This window comes from Canis aureus, chromosome 27, assembly GCF_053574225.1.
Source record: "Canis aureus isolate CA01 chromosome 27, VMU_Caureus_v.1.0, whole genome shotgun sequence".
Taxonomy (NCBI): Eukaryota; Metazoa; Chordata; class Mammalia; order Carnivora; family Canidae; genus Canis; species Canis aureus.
In genome coordinates this window covers 46,168,612-46,185,348 of record NC_135637.1, presented here as the reverse complement: position 1 = coordinate 46,185,348, position 16,737 = coordinate 46,168,612, and the positions used below count along the sequence as shown (strand labels likewise).

General features: G+C 41.1%; 2 long non-coding RNA genes and 1 pseudogene across 2 annotated transcripts in view; 1 reads left to right on the top strand and 2 right to left on the bottom strand.

The window, feature by feature from the left end:
- The window catches only part of LOC144299387 (uncharacterized), an 87,772-nt gene extending 74,919 nt beyond the window's left edge, over positions 1-12,853 (top strand). Inside the window, exon 3 of the long non-coding RNA XR_013366123.1 lies at positions 12,563-12,853. This is a non-coding gene — a long non-coding RNA (uncharacterized LOC144299387). The remainder of the gene's footprint in view (positions 1-12,562) is intronic.
- LOC144299392 (uncharacterized) lies at positions 5,774-15,113 on the bottom strand. Its single transcript, XR_013366131.1, has 3 exons — positions 13,971-15,113; positions 13,230-13,324; positions 5,774-6,103 (listed from the first exon to the last, which is right to left on the bottom strand). It is a non-coding gene; the product is annotated as an uncharacterized LOC144299392 (long non-coding RNA).
- On the bottom strand, positions 8,004-10,286 carry LOC144299362 (peroxisomal trans-2-enoyl-CoA reductase pseudogene; annotated as a pseudogene).
- Positions 15,114-16,737: the final 1,624 nt, after the last annotated feature.

Here is a 16,737-nt window from a genome sequence, read left to right as displayed (position 1 = left end):
ATAGTGCAATTGCTGGGTCGTAGGGCAGGTCTATTTTTAACTCTTTGAGGAACCTCCACACAGCTTTCCAGAGTGGCTGCACCAGTTCACATTCCCACCAACAGTGTAAGAGGGTTCCCTTTTCTCCGCATCCTCTCCAACATTTGTGGTTTCCTGCCTTGTTAATGTTCCCCATTCTCATTGGTGTGAGGTGGTATCTCATTGTGGTTTTGATTTGTATTTCCCTGATGGCAAGTGATGCAGAGCAGTTTCTCATGTGCGTGTTGGCCATGTCTATGTCTTCCTCTGCGAGATTTCTCTTCATGTCTTTTGCCCATTTCATGATTGGATTGTTTGTTTCTTTGGTGTTGAGTTTAAGAAGTTCTTTATAGATCTTGGAAACTAGCCCTTTATCTGATATGTCATTTGCAAATATCTTCTCCCATTCTGTAGGTTGTCTTTGAGTTTTGTTGACTGTATCCTTTGCTGTGCAAAAGCTTCTTATCTTGATGAAGTCCCAATAGTTCATTTTTGCTTTTGTTTCTTTTGCCTTCGTGGATGTATCTTGCAAGAAGTTACTATGGCCGAGTTCAAAAAGGGTGTTGCCTGTGTTCTTCTCTAGGATTTTGATGGAATCATGTCTCACATTTAGATCTCTCATCCATTTTGAGTTTATCTTTGTGTATGGTGAAAGAGAGTGGTCTAGTTTCATTCTTCTGCATGTGGATGTCCAATTTTCCCAGCACCATTTATTGAAGAGACTGTCTTTCTTCCAGTGGATAGTCTTTCCTCCTTTATCGAATATTAGTTGCCCATAAAGTTCAGGGTCCACTTCTGGATTCTCTATTCTGTTCCACTGATCTATGTGTCTGTTTTTGTGCCAGTACCACACTGTCTTGATGACTACAGCTTTGTAGTACAACCTGAAATCTGGCATTGTGATGCCCCCAGATATGGTTTTCTTTTTTAAAATTCCCCTGGCTATTCGGGGTCTTTTCTGATTCCACACAAATCTTAAAATAATTTGTTCTCTCTGAAGAAAGTCCATGGTATTTTGATAGGGATTGCATTAAACGTGTATATTGCCCTGGGTAACATTGACATTTTCACAATATTAATTCTGCCAATCCATGAGCATGGAATATTTTTCCATCTCTTTGTGTCTTCCTCAATTTCTTTCAGAAGTGTTCTATAGTTTTGAGGGTATAGATCCTTTACATCTTTGGTTAGGTTTATTCCTAGGTATCTTATGCTTTTGGGTGCAATTGTAAATGGGATTGACTCCTTAATTTCTCTTTCTTCAGTCTCACTGTTAGTGTATAGAAATGCCACTGACTTCTGGGCATTGATTTTGTATCCTGCCACGCTACCGAATTGCTGTATGAGTTCTAGCAATCTTGGGGGGGAGACTTTTGGGTTTTCTATGTAGAGTATCATGTCATCGGCGAAGAGGGAGAGTTTGACGTCTTCTTTGCCAATTTGAATGCCTTTAATGTCTTTTTGTTGTCTGATTGCTGAGGCTAGGACTTCCAGTACTATGTTGAACAGCAGTGGTGAGAGTGGACATCCCTGTCTTGTTCCTGATCTTAGGGGAAAGGCTCCCAGTGCTTCCCCATTGAGAATGATATTTGCTGTGGGCTTTTCCTAGATGGCTTTTAAGATGTCGAGGAATGTTCCCTCTATCCCTACACTCTGAAGAGTTTTGATCAGGAATGGATGCTGTATTTTGTCAAATGCTTTCTCTGCATCCAATGAGAGGATCATATGGTTCTTGGTTTTTCTCTTGCTGATATGATGAATCACATTGATTGTTTTACGGGTGTTGAACCAGCCTTGTGTCCCAGGGATAAATCCTACTTGGTCATGGTGAATAATTTTTTTAATGTACTGTTGGATCCTATTGGCCAGTATCTTGTTGAGAATTTTTGCATCCATGTTCATCAGGGATATTGGTCTGTAATTCTCCTTTTTGGTGGGGTCTTTGTCTGGTTTTGGAATTAAGGTGATGCTGGCCTCATAGAACGAATTTGGAAGTACTCCATCTCTATCTTTCCAAACAGCTTTAGGAGAATAGGTATGGTTTCTTCTTTAAACGTTTGATAAAATTCCCCTGGGAAGCCATCTGGCCCTGGACTCTTGTGTCTTGGGAGGTTTTTGATGACTGCTTCAATTTCCTCCCTGGTTATTGGCCTGTTCAGGTTTTCTATTTCTTCCTGTTCCAGTTTTGGTAGTTTGTGGCTTTCCAGGAATGCGTCCATTTCTTCTAGATTGCCTAATTTATTGGCGTATAGCTGTTCATAATATGTTTTTAAAATCGTTTGTATTTCCTTGGTGTTGGTAGTGATCTCTCCTTTCTCATTCATGATTTTATTAATTTGAGTCTTCTCTCTCTTCTTTTTAATAAGGCTGGCTAATGGTTTATCTATCTTGTTAATTCTTTCAAAGAACCAACTCCTGGTTTTGTTGATCTGTTCCACAGTTCTTCTGGTCTCGATTTCGTTGAGTTCTGCTCGAATCTTTATTAACTCCCTTCTTCTCTTGGGTGTAGGATCTATTTGCTGTTTTTTCTCTAGCTCCTTTATGTGTAAGGTTAGCTTTTGTATTTGAGTTCTTTCCAGTTTTTGAATGGATGCTTGTATTGCGATGTATTTCCCCCTTAGGACTGCTTTTGCTGCATCCCAAAGATTTTGAACGGTTGTATCTTCATTCTCATTAGTTTCCATGAATCTTTTTAATTCTTCCTTAATTTCCTGGTTGACCCTTTTATCTTTTAGCAGGATGGTCCTTAACCGGAGGTTTTCTTTCTTCACTCATGAAGCATCAGGTTAATTTCAGGTCACTTATATTCTTTCCACGGCCTAAACCCTCCTTTCTTCCTAGGCTTCCTAGGCTTTCTTCCTACACTTCCTAGGGAAGTGTAGCCCCATCCCATTACCCTCCAAGGCCACCCAGGCTACAGAGCAGATCTTTGTGCTGTGACAGAGATTTTCTAGACCTGTGCTGTCTGATGTGAAAGCCATGAGACACATGTGACAACAGACCACTTGAAATGTGGCTCATGGGACTAACTCAATTTTTAGTTTTATTTAATTTCAATTAATTTCAATTAATAGCTACATGTAGCTACATGCTACATTTTTGGACAGTACAAAACTAGAATCTATAGAAGTCAGAGACAGGAAACATTCATTCGTAATCTCACCAAGCTATGAAATCCACTCCTATGATGCTATTATGGCATTGGCAAGAAAACTGAGAAATATAATATGTCCCTTTTTAAGGAACAGTGAATATTGGCAATTATTGGCCAATCTCACTTTTTTATAAAGATATTTATTTATTTATTCATTCATTCATTCATTCATGAGAGACAGAGAGAGAGAGAGAGAGAGAGAGGCGCAGAAGCAGGCTCCATGCCAGGAGCCCGACACGGGACTCAATCCCAGGACTCCAGGATCACGCCCTGGGCCAAAGGCAGTTGCCAAACCGCTGAGCCACCCAGGGATCCCCTCACTTTTGAAGCTGGATGTAAAAGTCCTAAACAATGAAACACTGACAAATCGTTCTCTTAAAAAGATGATCATGTATGATTGATACCAGGAATGCAAGAAGGGTTAATGTCATTAATTATTTAACTGTGTCAATGGCGACAGGAAAATCAAGTAAGGGATAGGAAGAAAATTCCTGAACCTGATATTTAGTAGTGGTGTTCTATATACACTGCCTTTAAAGTCAAATAAGAGCCACCATTCACATCCTGCACACCTGATGCACCCTGCACGTCCAATTCAGGGAGTGTCACTGATCCAGGGCCCACCCTGTTGCCCACAAGAATCCCTGGCAGCCTGGAGCAAGGGCCACACCTCACATGTGTTGCTCTGCACCAAGGACTGCGTGCAACAGACTAGCTCCTGGGAGACACTTTGGTTTGAGGACTTGCCAAGGACTTTGCTGAACCTGCTTGAGAGTGCCTGGTGGATCTGGCACACTTCCACCTCACCTTGCCTCCCTAATTGCCTCATCGCCTATGTCCATCTGTAGCTCTCCAAGCCTTCCTTGGCTCCTTCCTCATTTTCCTTCATAGACAACTCCCCTAGTAAAATCCTTGCACATTTTCCTATCTTAGCATCTGGTTCCTGTGGGGCCTGGACTAACTCAGATGTCATATCGCCGCTTCTATTCAACACTGTACTGGACATCCTGTCACACTTTTACAAGGAAAAAGGTTGTATGAGAACAGGAAAAGAAGAAACAAAAGTGCTAATAAATGTAGATCATATGACTCTTTACACAGGAAATCCAAGACAATCCTAGACAAACCTACAGAATAATAGAGTTCAGCCAGGTTGTGTCACATAAGATTGACATATAGACATCAGTGGTGCTAGTATGTATCAGTAACAACCATTGGAAAAATGTAATCGTCATGATTATAAGGTCCCAATCACAAGTGTACTAGATGGTCCTTAATAAAAGCAACAACAACAACAACAACAACAAAATAAATAAATAAATAAATAAATAAAAGCAACAAATGTTTCTCAAGATGTCTTTAAAAGATTTCAAAATTTTGGACCAGAGTATATATAACGTGACAATCACTTAAATTGACTTTTAACTTTCTTATAAGTTCTAGATAATAACAACCATAATGCACAGATTGTTAAGACAGCAAAAGGACACTGCTGGGGGGCTGCATGGTGGTGCAATCAGTTGAGCGTCCACTCTTGGTTTCTCCCAGGGGTTGTGGGATTGAGCCCTGCAGAGGGCTCCAGGCTCTGCGCTCTGCATATAGTTTGCTTGAGACCCTCTTTCCCTCTTCTTCTGCCCCTCCCCACCACCCTCTTGGGCTCTCATAAATAAATAAATAAATAAATAAATAAATAAATAAATAAATAAATAAAGTAATTAAAAAAGTACACTGTTGGGAGAAATAAAATTTTTTTTTGGGGGGGAGAAATAATTAAATAAAATCTCCTGTCAGGGGATCCCTGGGTGGCTCAGCGGTTTAGCACCTGCCTTTGGCCCAGGGCGGGATCCTGGAGTCCCGGGATCGAGTCCCATGTCAGGCTCCCAGCATGGAGCCTGCTTCTCCCTCCTCCTGTGTCTCTGCCTCTCTCTCTCTCTCTGTCTATCATAAATAAATAACTCTTTAAAAAAAATCTCCTGTCAACCCAGTACAACCCCTTCACAAAATGTAGACAAGAATGAAAGTTTTGTTATTAAGCATTAAACCAGACCATGATGCCTATCACAGGCATTCAGGTAAAGAAATTGGAATGATAAAGAAATCTCACCCTTTTAGATAGCTAGGCAGAAACAATCCATTACATACATACAACTGTCTTAGTCCAAAGGAAAAATTAAAACTTGGAGCCAAGTGCTTGGACAAAACTTCCACAGAGTTAGGGAGACAGAACCCCACACTCCTCTGTGTTCACCTTTCACAGAGGTGGCTCCAGAAAGACACACCTAGAATGCAAAACTGGCAAAAGGCTTGTTCAGCTTTTTAAAAGATTACATATGTGTGAAAAGAACAAAGAAGATTAGGATCACAAATTTTCAAAAGGAAATGCTGGAAAGAAAAGCAGGGGAAGAAGTGTTCTTTCCCTTTTGGCACGAGGGACACATCAAAGTTCTTGAGACTAAAGCAAAGTTATTTGTTTTGTATATTTTGTAATTGGAGTTCAATTTGCCAACATATAGTATAACACGCAGTGCTCATCCCGTCAAGCGCCCCCCTCTGTGCCCATCACCCAGTCCCCCCGTCCCCCCGCCCCTTCCACTACCCCTTGTTTGTTTCCCAGAGTTAGGTGTCTCTCATGTGCTGTCACCCTCTATGATATTTCCCACTCATTTTCTCTCCTTTCCCCTATAATCCCTTTCACTATTTTTTATATTTCCCGAATGAATGAAACCATATAACGTTTGTCCTTCTCCAAATGACTTACTTCACTCAGTGTAATACCCTCCAGTTCTATTCATGTTGAAGCAAATGGTGAGTATTCATTGTTTCTAATGGCTGAGTAATATTCCATTGTATACATAGACCACGTCTTCTTTATCCATTCGTCTGTCGATGGACACCGAGGCTCCTGCCACAGTTTGGCTATTGTGGACATTGCTGTAAAGTAAAGTTTTTAGTTAGAGGCAAATTCATAGTCAGTTTCTTCAATTACTAAAGAACACTGAACATATAAACTCTACAATTCATTTAATAAGAATAAAATCAACCACAAAGGCAGCAGAAGAAAGGGCATAATTACGAGCACTTGAAGATAAAATAATTAGCAGAAAAACAGCATTAGGAGAAAAATAGGCAGACTGTAAAGAAGAGAAAAAGAACTAATCAGAATTAGAAATGGCAAAGTGACTATACCTATGGACACGGATCATATCATGAGAACCAAGAGAAACAAAGACAGAACGAGCAGCACTATCAGTATTTTGTTAATGTTTGAATTAGGACAAGCATACACACTATCAACATTGGGAAAGCTGTGGCCAATGCAATATGACATGTAATGCTGGTGCTCTCAATAGCAATTAAAAGAAAAAGAGATAGAAAAAAAACCCATGTATTTCAGTGGAAAACTATGCATCCTTTATAATGTATACCCTTTTAGATTATCAGATTCTAGATTATCAGCTCAGATTCCTGTTCATTATCTTTGTGCGATTTTGTAACTCCTTGTATGTTGTAGGTAACTGATAGATATATAATTCTATCTAGCCTGGTAGTGACTTTCCGCTAATTTCCACCTGTGGAAAAGCAGTTTTATCTTTATTCATAATTTATCTCACCATCCCTTTATGTCATATAACTGCACTGTTTGGATTCTTCTTTTGAATTGGCTAGAACATCTGCCTCACATATTCACTTTATAACTCTATATGAGAGTCATGATTCTACCTTTTTTACCAATAGAAAGCTAAAAGAAAAAAATTTTTTAAAGGCTAATATAATAAGAATATTTTTATTGATGTGACTGGATGGGAATGTTGAGTATATCCAGCAAGAACTGAATAGTAAATGTACAATGGCAAAGTAACTTAGACACATGAAAGAAACCACACCCTAACCAGGCTATCACTAGGGATGACATTAATAATAAATATGTGAAATAAAATTAAGAATAGCAAATTACTGATGTAATGGAATAAAATTAACAAAACTAAAGACTTGTCAATGGGCAGAAAGCAAATATTGAAAAGATATAAATTCTTAACTTATTGTTATAATCAGAATATTTTTGGTAATCTGTCTAAATAATTATAACTTTAATCTAGAAGAAACAACAAAATAAGAGAATGCTAAAAGATACTAACTTTACCAGATATTTGCATAAAGTAATATTGACCCAAGAACAAAAACCAACTGATGAACATAAATAAAGGAAGCTCTCCCAAGAGCTCACTGTATTATTGAAGGATCTAGTCTTCAGGGGATCCCTGCATGGCTCAGGGGTTTGGCACCTACCTTCAGCCCAGGGCGCCATCCTGGAGTCCCAGGATCGGGTCCCGCATCGGGCTCCCTGCATAGAGCATGCTTCTCCCTCTGCCTGTGTCTCTGCCTCTCTCTCTCTCTCTCTCTCTATCATGAATAAATAAATAAAATCTTAAAAAAAAGAAGGATCTAGTCTTCAGTATCCAGATTGTTGACTACAGATAGCTAAGACAAAAAGACGAGCTTCTTTGGAGAAGATTCCAGTGAAAGGTGGCTCAGCAAAGTGAGGGAAACTGCCTGTCACAGTTAAGGTTTAGGCAGCAGGAGAATCTGGCAGCTAACTCTTCGTCCTCCAACCTCCACTCTCAGAGCTTTCCCACAAATCCAGCAGCAACAAACCCTCCGCAATGCTTCCCTGTCTCAGGGACACCTGGGTGGCTCAGGGGTTGAGCGCCTGCCTTGGGCCCAGGGCATGATCCCGGATTCCCCGGATCGAGTCCCACGTCGGGCTCCCTGCATGGAGCCTGCTTCTCCCTCTGCCTGTGTCTCTACCTCTCTCTCTCCCCCCCCACCCCGTGTCTCTCATGAATAAATAAAATCTTTAAAATAAAATGCTCCTCTCTTCACAAACATCGGATAGCTTTGAGAGAGATGAATTTGTAAGATGCGGGCAGCCCCGGTGGCGCAGCGGTTTGGCGCCGCCTGCAGCCTGGGGTGTGATCCTGGAAGCCCGGGATCGAGTCCCGCGTCGGGCACCCTGCATGGAGCCTGCTTCTCCCTCTCCCTCTGCCTGTGTCTCTGCCTCTCTCTCTGTGTCTATGAATAAATAAATAAAATCTTTAAAAAAAAAAAGAATTTGTAAGATGCATCACATAGGAAAGAAAAAAATCCACTACCAATAAAACACCCAGTGAGGGTAAGGCCCATACTGATTACTGAGATGCCAATCCCTGATGTATCCATGATGCACAATGAATAGGACTTTTTGGTAGGTGGACGTATAGCGTGAAAAAATAATTTTCTAGAGGGACACCTGGGTGGCTCAGCCGTTGAGTGCCTGCCTTCGGCCCAGGGCGTGATCCTGGAATCCTTGGTTCGAGTCCCACATTGGGCTCCCGGCATGGAGCCTGCTTCTCCCTCTGCCTGTGTCTCTGCCTCTCTCTCTGTGTGTCTCTCATGAATAAATAAATAAAGTCTTTAAAAAATAATAAATAAAGTATGTTAATTTCATTCATAAAAAAGTCTTTAAACACAGGCTAAACAACATTGGTTGGGGCTTAAGAATGCATTTATTTCAGGAATAGTTTCTGCTTGGGCATAACTGATAACATTCAAAAGGCAGAAAGTGATTTTTCCGTACAAATTATTATAACTCTAAAGTACCAAAGGGCATTCTGGAGATACTAAGACATTTGGGGATAAAAAACATATGTAGTTTCCATAGCTTGGCTTTATTCCTGAAAGACTCCCTCATCCTTTTGACAACAGAAATATCCCCCGCTCGCTAAGGCCAGTTGTATATCAAATACTCCCATATACAAAGACTGGCCCCATCCCCATCCACCAATTTTCCAGTGATAAGAGAAGCTACAGGAGACAGCAGGAAGCAGACCAATAGGGAGATCTCTCAGGAACTCCAATTTGCTTCGCTGGAATTTTCTTAACCGTCCAAATACGTCTTTTGCCAAAGAGCCATAGTTGTCAATAGCAGTCAGGGAATAAATGACGCCAGGGGCAACACAGTTGCTCCTTACTCCGTTCTGGCCTATTCTACAGCCAAGGATTTGGTGAGATTGTAAACACCTGCTCTGGCAGCTGCACTATACACAAGTCCTGGAAATCCATTTTAAACAAGGATAATATTATTCAGAATGGATCCTCCATGCTCTTTCATCCAGGAGTTGTAAACTGCTCTCCACATGTAGAAGGTGCTCATCAATTTGGTTTCGATCACAGCATGCCATCCCTTTGCACTGATGTGTTTTGCAGGAGACCTGAACTGACCTCCTCCATTGTTTACAAAAAATTGATCTTACCATAAATATCTAAGGTGGATTTGACCAAATTGTTCACCGCCTTTTCTTTGCAGATGTTGCATTTTATGGGAGTGACCTGAGCCTGGTGGGCTCAGTTCATCTGCAGTAGATTTTAGTCAATCAAAGTTACGTGACGCAATGACCACATTACACCCCAGCTGCAAGATCTTGGTCATGATGGCCTTTCTGATACCTGTGTCCCCTCTGGTGATGATGGCCAGTTGGTCTTGCAGCAAGCCAGCAACCAGCCAGCTCTTGCCCTTGTCCCAAGTGCCCATCTCCACCAAGCATCTGAGTCTTAGGAGTGCTAAAGTCACTTACATGGTAAAAAATAATAATAATAATAATAATATTTTTTACTTTATTTATTCTTGAGAGACACATACACAGAGAGGCAGAGACATAGGCAGAGGGAGAAGCAGGCTTCCTGTAAGGAACCCAATGTGGGACTCCATCTCTGACCCCGGGATCATGCCGTGACCCGAAGGCAGAAGACACTCCACTCCTGAGCCATCCGGGTGTCCCTACAGGAAAATTTTTATGTTTAAAAAAAAATCAATAGCCTGTCTAAATTATCTCATTTTATTAAAAATAGATTATCATTTTAAATACTGATATTCCGTCAGAAGTCTCTTATTGACAGTTATTTTGAATTTCAAACTATAAATAACCCAGAAATAAATTTTGTTAAATGCCTTTATCCAAATTTCAGGTTATTGAGTATATGCTTCCTTTACATCTTTTTCTCCTTTATGGAGATGATCATGTGGGATCTCTTCCTCTCTTTTGTGTCAATATGGTGAGGTTTGGTTTTGTCTTTTTTAAAGACTTTATTTATTCATGTCAGAGAGAGAGAGAGAGAGAGAGAGAGAGACAGGCGGAGGGAGAAGCAGGCTTCATGCAGGGAGCCCGATACGGGTTCGATCCTGGGTCTCCAGGATCAAGCCCTGGGCCGAAGGCAGGCGCTAAACTGCTGAGCCACCCAGAGATCCCCAATATGGTGGGTTTTATTAAAAGATTTCCTCATATTGGACTATCCTTGCATTTCTAGTATTTCTCACTTAGTCACATGCTATTATGACTATCAATGCCATTGCACCAGTATTTATCAATGAGATTCGTCTGTAATTTTCTTTTAGAGACCGTTTTGTGAATTTGTGTTTGGGATTTTTTTTTTTAGTGAAATAGCTCTGTCAATTTTGATCTGTGTTGGACTTTGACTTGAATCTAGTGTGGTCTGGGGTGAATGAGCTGGCTGAATGACAGACCCTATCCTGTGATAGGTGGAAAGAGGATACTTCCGTGAAAAACTATGCATTGCTCATATCTTACTTGTTCAGTCTAGTCTTCACTATTTCCTAGTCTTTCATGGTTTTTAAGCTACTTCAGAAGACAAGTGATAGCAATGCAAAATAATTCTTGTCTCTGGACATGTACATTCTGTCCTATTCAATTGACTTCTCCTCACTAGCCGGTTAAATAAATCTTTAACACTTGTTCGTTTTTGTATCTGCATGAGTCATGATTTTATCATTTTTAAATAATCTATTTTTATTGTAAAAATATATTTATATCATGTATATTTATGTAAAATATACATAAAATTGCCATCTTAACCATTTTTTAAAATATGCGGGTCAGTGGCATTAAGCACATTATTGTGCACCCATCACCACCATCCATCCCCAGAACTCTTTCATCCTACTAAATTGAAATTGTACCCAGTAAATAATAACCCTCCATTCCTCTATCACCTAAGCTCCTGGGAAACCACCCTTCAACTTTCTGTCTTTATAAATTGGACCGCTCTACATATCTTTGTAAGTGTGCTAGGAGGAAACACTTCCTACCAATTCAGATGCAGTGATCTAGAGACTATTAATTAACTGACAGATTTGGGATCCCTGGGTGGCGCAGCAGTTTGGCGCCTGCCTTTGGCCCAGGGCGCGATCCTGGAGACCTGGGATCGAATCCCACATCAGGCTCCCGGTGCATGGAGCCTGCTTCTCCCTCTGCCTGTGTCTCTGCGTCTCTCTCTCTCACTGTGTGCCTATCATAAATAAATAAAAAAATTAAAAAAAAATTAACTGACAGATTTACAGGAGAAAAGACAAGATTAATTTACACACTCACGCAGGAGCATTCAGATGAAGAGGCTCCCTAAAGAGCTGGAGATAGACGTTTATATACCAACTGAACAGGGGAAAGCGATGGAAAGCAAAGAAAGAGCTTCTCTGGAAAAGACTAAGGAGCTTTTAGGAAAACAAATGGAAAGTATGATATTGTCATGTTTGCCACTTCTCAGATGCAAGTGGTCCAGGCTGAGAGTGAAACTACCCCAAAGAGGGATTTATGGCAGCTTCTCTCTCAGAAGGATAAGCCTTTAGTCAGATACATGAGACCCAGAAAGGCTTCTGCATTTGCTGTGTCATAAATGACTTCAGTTTAAAATAACCTTGCTCCAACTCAAGGGGTATAAGTGGATCCATACAAGTGGAATCATATAGTATTTGTCCTTCAGTGACTAGCTTATTTCATTTAGCATAATGTCCCCAAGGTTCATCCATGCTTACAATGTGTTAGGAATTACCTTCCTTTTAAAGACTGAAATAAAATTCTGCTGTACTTATATATTACATCGTGTTTATCCGTTCATCCATTGATGGACACTTGAGTTCCTTCCGCCTCTTAACTATTGTGAATAAATGTGCTTATGAATACAGCTGTACAAATTCTTCAAGACCCTCCTTTCAATTCTTTGGGGTATATACCCAGAAGTAAAATTGCTGGATATATATTTTTTAAGATCTTATTTATTTATTCATGAGAGACACAGAGAGAGAGAGAGAGAGAGAGAGAGAGAGAGAGGCAGAGACACAGGCAGAGGGAGAAGCAGGCTCCATGCACCGGGAGCCCGATGTGGGATTCGATCCCGGGTCTCCAGGATCGCGCCCTGGGCCAAAGGCAGGCGCCAAACCGCTGCGCCACCCATGGATCCCCCAAAAGGTTTTAATATTTAATTGTAAAGGTGGGCAATAAATCTAAATTGTGGTATCATTATGATTTTTTCTTTTTTAAAGAGTTTACTTATTTCTTTTAGAGAGAGAGAACACAAGTTGAGGAGGGAGAGGGACAAGCAGTCTCTGCACTGAATGTGGAGCCTGATGTGGGATTTGACCTCATGACCCTGAGATCATGCTCTGAGTCAAAATCAAGAGTTGGATGCTCAACCGAGACACCCAGGTGCTCCTCATTGTGATTCTTAAAACGAGAGATACACAGTGACTTATTTTTCATGGCAAATATTTTTAGATCCATAAAGCTTTATGGTAATTATCCATGTGTTATTTGTTTTGGTCATGCTGTCAAATTTGTAATAAAGCTTCTTAACCCAAAGGAAAAATAAAGTTACGTGTAGCAAAAAAATTTTTTCTCTCTGTAGTGTGTTTGAATCTATTAAGATATATATGCTCCAGGGGCATCTGGGAAGCTGTCAATTAAAATGTTTGCCTTTGGCTCAGGTCATTATGCCAGGGTCCTGGGATCAAGTCCCATGTTGGGCCTGCCTGCTGCTCCCCCTACTATTCTTTCTCTGATTGATAGATAAATAGATAGATAAATAAATAATCTTTTTAAAACAGATATATATGCTCCAAACAAACCTTAAAGAAAAAACAGCAAAATGTTATTGTTTTCACTCTTCACACACTGCTATAAACATTCTCATTAGCTCACACAGTCCTTCCAGCTGGCTTACGTATACTTACTTCCCTTCGGCTTCAGGGATTGGGGGAATGGCTGGAAGTGCACACGAGGCTCTTTTTGTGATAAATTGTAAGCAGGCATACATTCAGCCAGAAGCCTTCCAGATTGGTCATATAAAAACATGGAGAGCAAAAAGAAAATGGAACTGAATGACTACCAAATTTCTACTCAGTACAGAACATTTTAGACTTACAACAGTAACTCTAAAAGCTCCCATTAAGCACGTTCAATATTAGTTTATAACCATTATCTCATTTAATCTTCACACACATACAATTTATGTGGTATATAGCATCTTAATTCCCATTTCAGAGCTGAGGAATGCTCTGCTTGAGGTCATGCAGCTAGTAATTGGAGCTAGGGGTTCTTAACATTGCATACTCTTTTCACCCTGGGGATGCTACTGAACTCAAAGGGCAGTTCTGAGGATTAGATGTGCTGAGGCACATTGTTTCCTTAGCCTCCTGCCTACCATGGAGTAAGTAGTCATTCATTATATGATCGCCATTAGTATTGAATCATTACTATTTAATATTAAGTTATATTAATACAAATAAAACAATTAAGTTATTAATTGTGCATATCTGGGTCCTATGTATAGGTTTTCCAACCGTTTTATTCAATTCCTGTACTTCAAGATCATATAGCACACAAGTGAGAATATCTCCAACTTTGTGATTATAAATTAATAAAGGGTTAAGACTAGGAATACAGAAGTACTCACAGTTCAAATTTTAACTCACCATTTGTGAAATTGTGGGTCAGGATGATGTTGTAATAGGTAATAGGGCCATCCTAGTTGCTGGACAATGTTCTGGTCAGGAGTCCATCGGCAGCACTTTGGGATGGGTACTCCATTCTGGAGTCTGACTTTCAACACTTGCAGTCCAGAAATTCAACTTAGTCAGTCTATGGAAAATTACTGAGGCTCTTGGAAATTATTAAAATGAACCAAACTAACCAAATAAGTAATCTTTAAATCATATTATCAATTGTGTATATATAATTAGAGACATACCTCTCCTAGAAGGGGCTATTCTATCCCCTTATTGTCCTAGCAATGAGAACAAATTCTTGCTCACAGGTGGTCCATTGGAAATCACTTCCCTAACCAGAGTTAGGGAATCTCCCTAACCAGAGTTCTTCCTCCCCAAATCTCTCCCCTATTATGTGTTTTGTTTTCTGGTAGCAGTTATCACTACCTAAAATTATCTTACTTCCTCCTAGATTGTCTGCCTTCCTCCATTAGAATGGCAGGTTCTCTGATGTTTGTTCACTGCCATATCCCTAACTTCTAGAACAGAGCTTGACACATAGCAGGAACTCAATATATGCTTGAATGAATTAATGTCATCTGGAGGTTGTAAACCCAAGTTAGATGCAAGTCAACTTAAGCTTCTTTCCCTCAACAGGAAATAGTTGCCCTGTCACTGAACTGAGTTTAGGGACAGTCCTCAGAGATGGGTCGGCCCCCTCGGACTCAGACCCCAGAGCAGGTGGAACCTGGCCCAGCCCAGTGATCTGTGTGTCTGCTCTCTCAGCTGCCCTCCAAAGCCCTGGGATCGACTTGCCACACTCACTTGCACCCTGAGCCACAGCTTCTGGTATAAGCAGAAACCACGGAGCCTCCCAGTTTCTCTTATTCCTTTCTTCAGGTTCAAGGACCCCTAAGGCTCTGGGTCCCTAGTTGGTGTTCTGGACCTAAAGATATGGGCATCTGCTTATATCTAACTCTAACCTGTTGTGGCCCAATGATCTCCTCCCTGCAACAAAGAAGGACTGAGATATGTAGATTGAGAACTGTGATCCTTCTTGGTTGTTAAAATAACTTACAAGTTATTATGGTACTAATTTTGGGGAACAGCAATGGATACTGAGTTTGTGCTTAATGCTCGACTGTTCCCCTCCCATATTCCCATTAAATATGTTTGAGAACTCAAAAGGCTAACTCCCAAGACCACCCTGAAATAGAGTCCTCCAGTCTTTTTTCTTTTTTTTATTAAGATCTTATTTATTTGAGAGGGAGAGTATCTGCACACAGGAGTGGGGGGTAGAGGAGACGGGAGGGAGAGGGAGAAGCAGGCTCCCCGCCTGAGAGGCTGCAGCGCCTGGCATTCCAGTAGTGCTTTGTGTGGACTCAGGGGACCATTCCCCCGGTGACTTTGAAGGGAAGCCTTCTGAGAAGCTTGGGACCAGAAGAGTTCAGGTGCAAGAGGAATAGGGATGGTGTGGACCTTGAAGACCCTGATCCCATCATAAAATGTTGTGGTGTCCTGGGGGTCTCATGCAGGACTGGGGTGCCAAAGTAGCAGACACTCTGTTCAGCTTTGTCGGGGCACGATGCCACTGTGTATCCAGGCTCCAGCTGTTATCTTTTCTTTTTTTTTTTCCAGCTGTTTTCTGAGAGCCACTTGTTATTGTCTTCTCCTCATAAAAGTGAGGGGAACTGATTCTTCAAGTTGGTTTTATAAGATCACTTGAACTACTTCTCAAATGACTGAATTCACAAGCCAGGTCACAGACTATCCTAGTTCAGGTAACAATGACCTGCAATGCACACGTAAACCTCTTATCTGCCAAGTCCACTGCGTACTCCTAGCCACAGACTCTTTTACTCTGGACATCACCCTGATCCTGGGTGGCTAAATACATGTCCATCGTTTTCACCGGATTGTCCCATCTTTTCATGGTTCTACTTCTGGTTTCTTCTGCATCCTGTTCTGTGCAGTTCCCTGCTGCTCTGGATCTATGCAGTCCCTTTAGGGGAATGTGCTGACCTCAAGATGCTCCTGGCACGAAGGTGGTAAGTGACAGCATCCAAAACCTGGTTCAAAGTTCATGCTATTCCATGATGTCACAGGAGCTGAGGCCTGTCTACACAGTGGCCTACTTCACAACTCCCATAAATAGCCTATATTCCATAAAACGCAGGGGTTGGTCACTATCAGGAGATTGGAATGAAACTTAAAATAACTCCACCAATCCAAATAGGAGGGGTCTGCCCTCAGTTTGTTTTGATCTTTTTTAAAAAAATCTTTATTTTATTTTATTTTTTATTTTTTTGAGAGAGACAGCATGACCAGAGGGTGAAGGGCAGAGGGAGAGGGAGAGGCAGAGAATCCCAAGCAGGCACCACACCCAGCTCGGTGCCTAACTAACATAAGATCTGATCTCACGACCCTGAGGTCATGACCTGAGCCAAAATCAAGAGGAGGGCACTTAACTGACTGAGCCACCCAGGTGTCCCTCAGTTTCTTTTTCTATTAACCCTTTAAGATAGAGATCTTTTGTATAAGTGAGCAGTAGGTAGAAGAATTGGTGGCACCAACAAAGACCAACAGGACTCACAGCAGGGTCGTCTGTCTTCAGTGGTGCTGGGAGCAGGTCTCTGCGGACTTAACACTCCCTGCATATCACGGGGAGATGGCCACCTATCGCTCAGGTCCTTAAAAATGTTTGTTAAATTCGTTTAGGCAGGGGTAGAAGTACTTTCTAGAAACTGAATTTAAT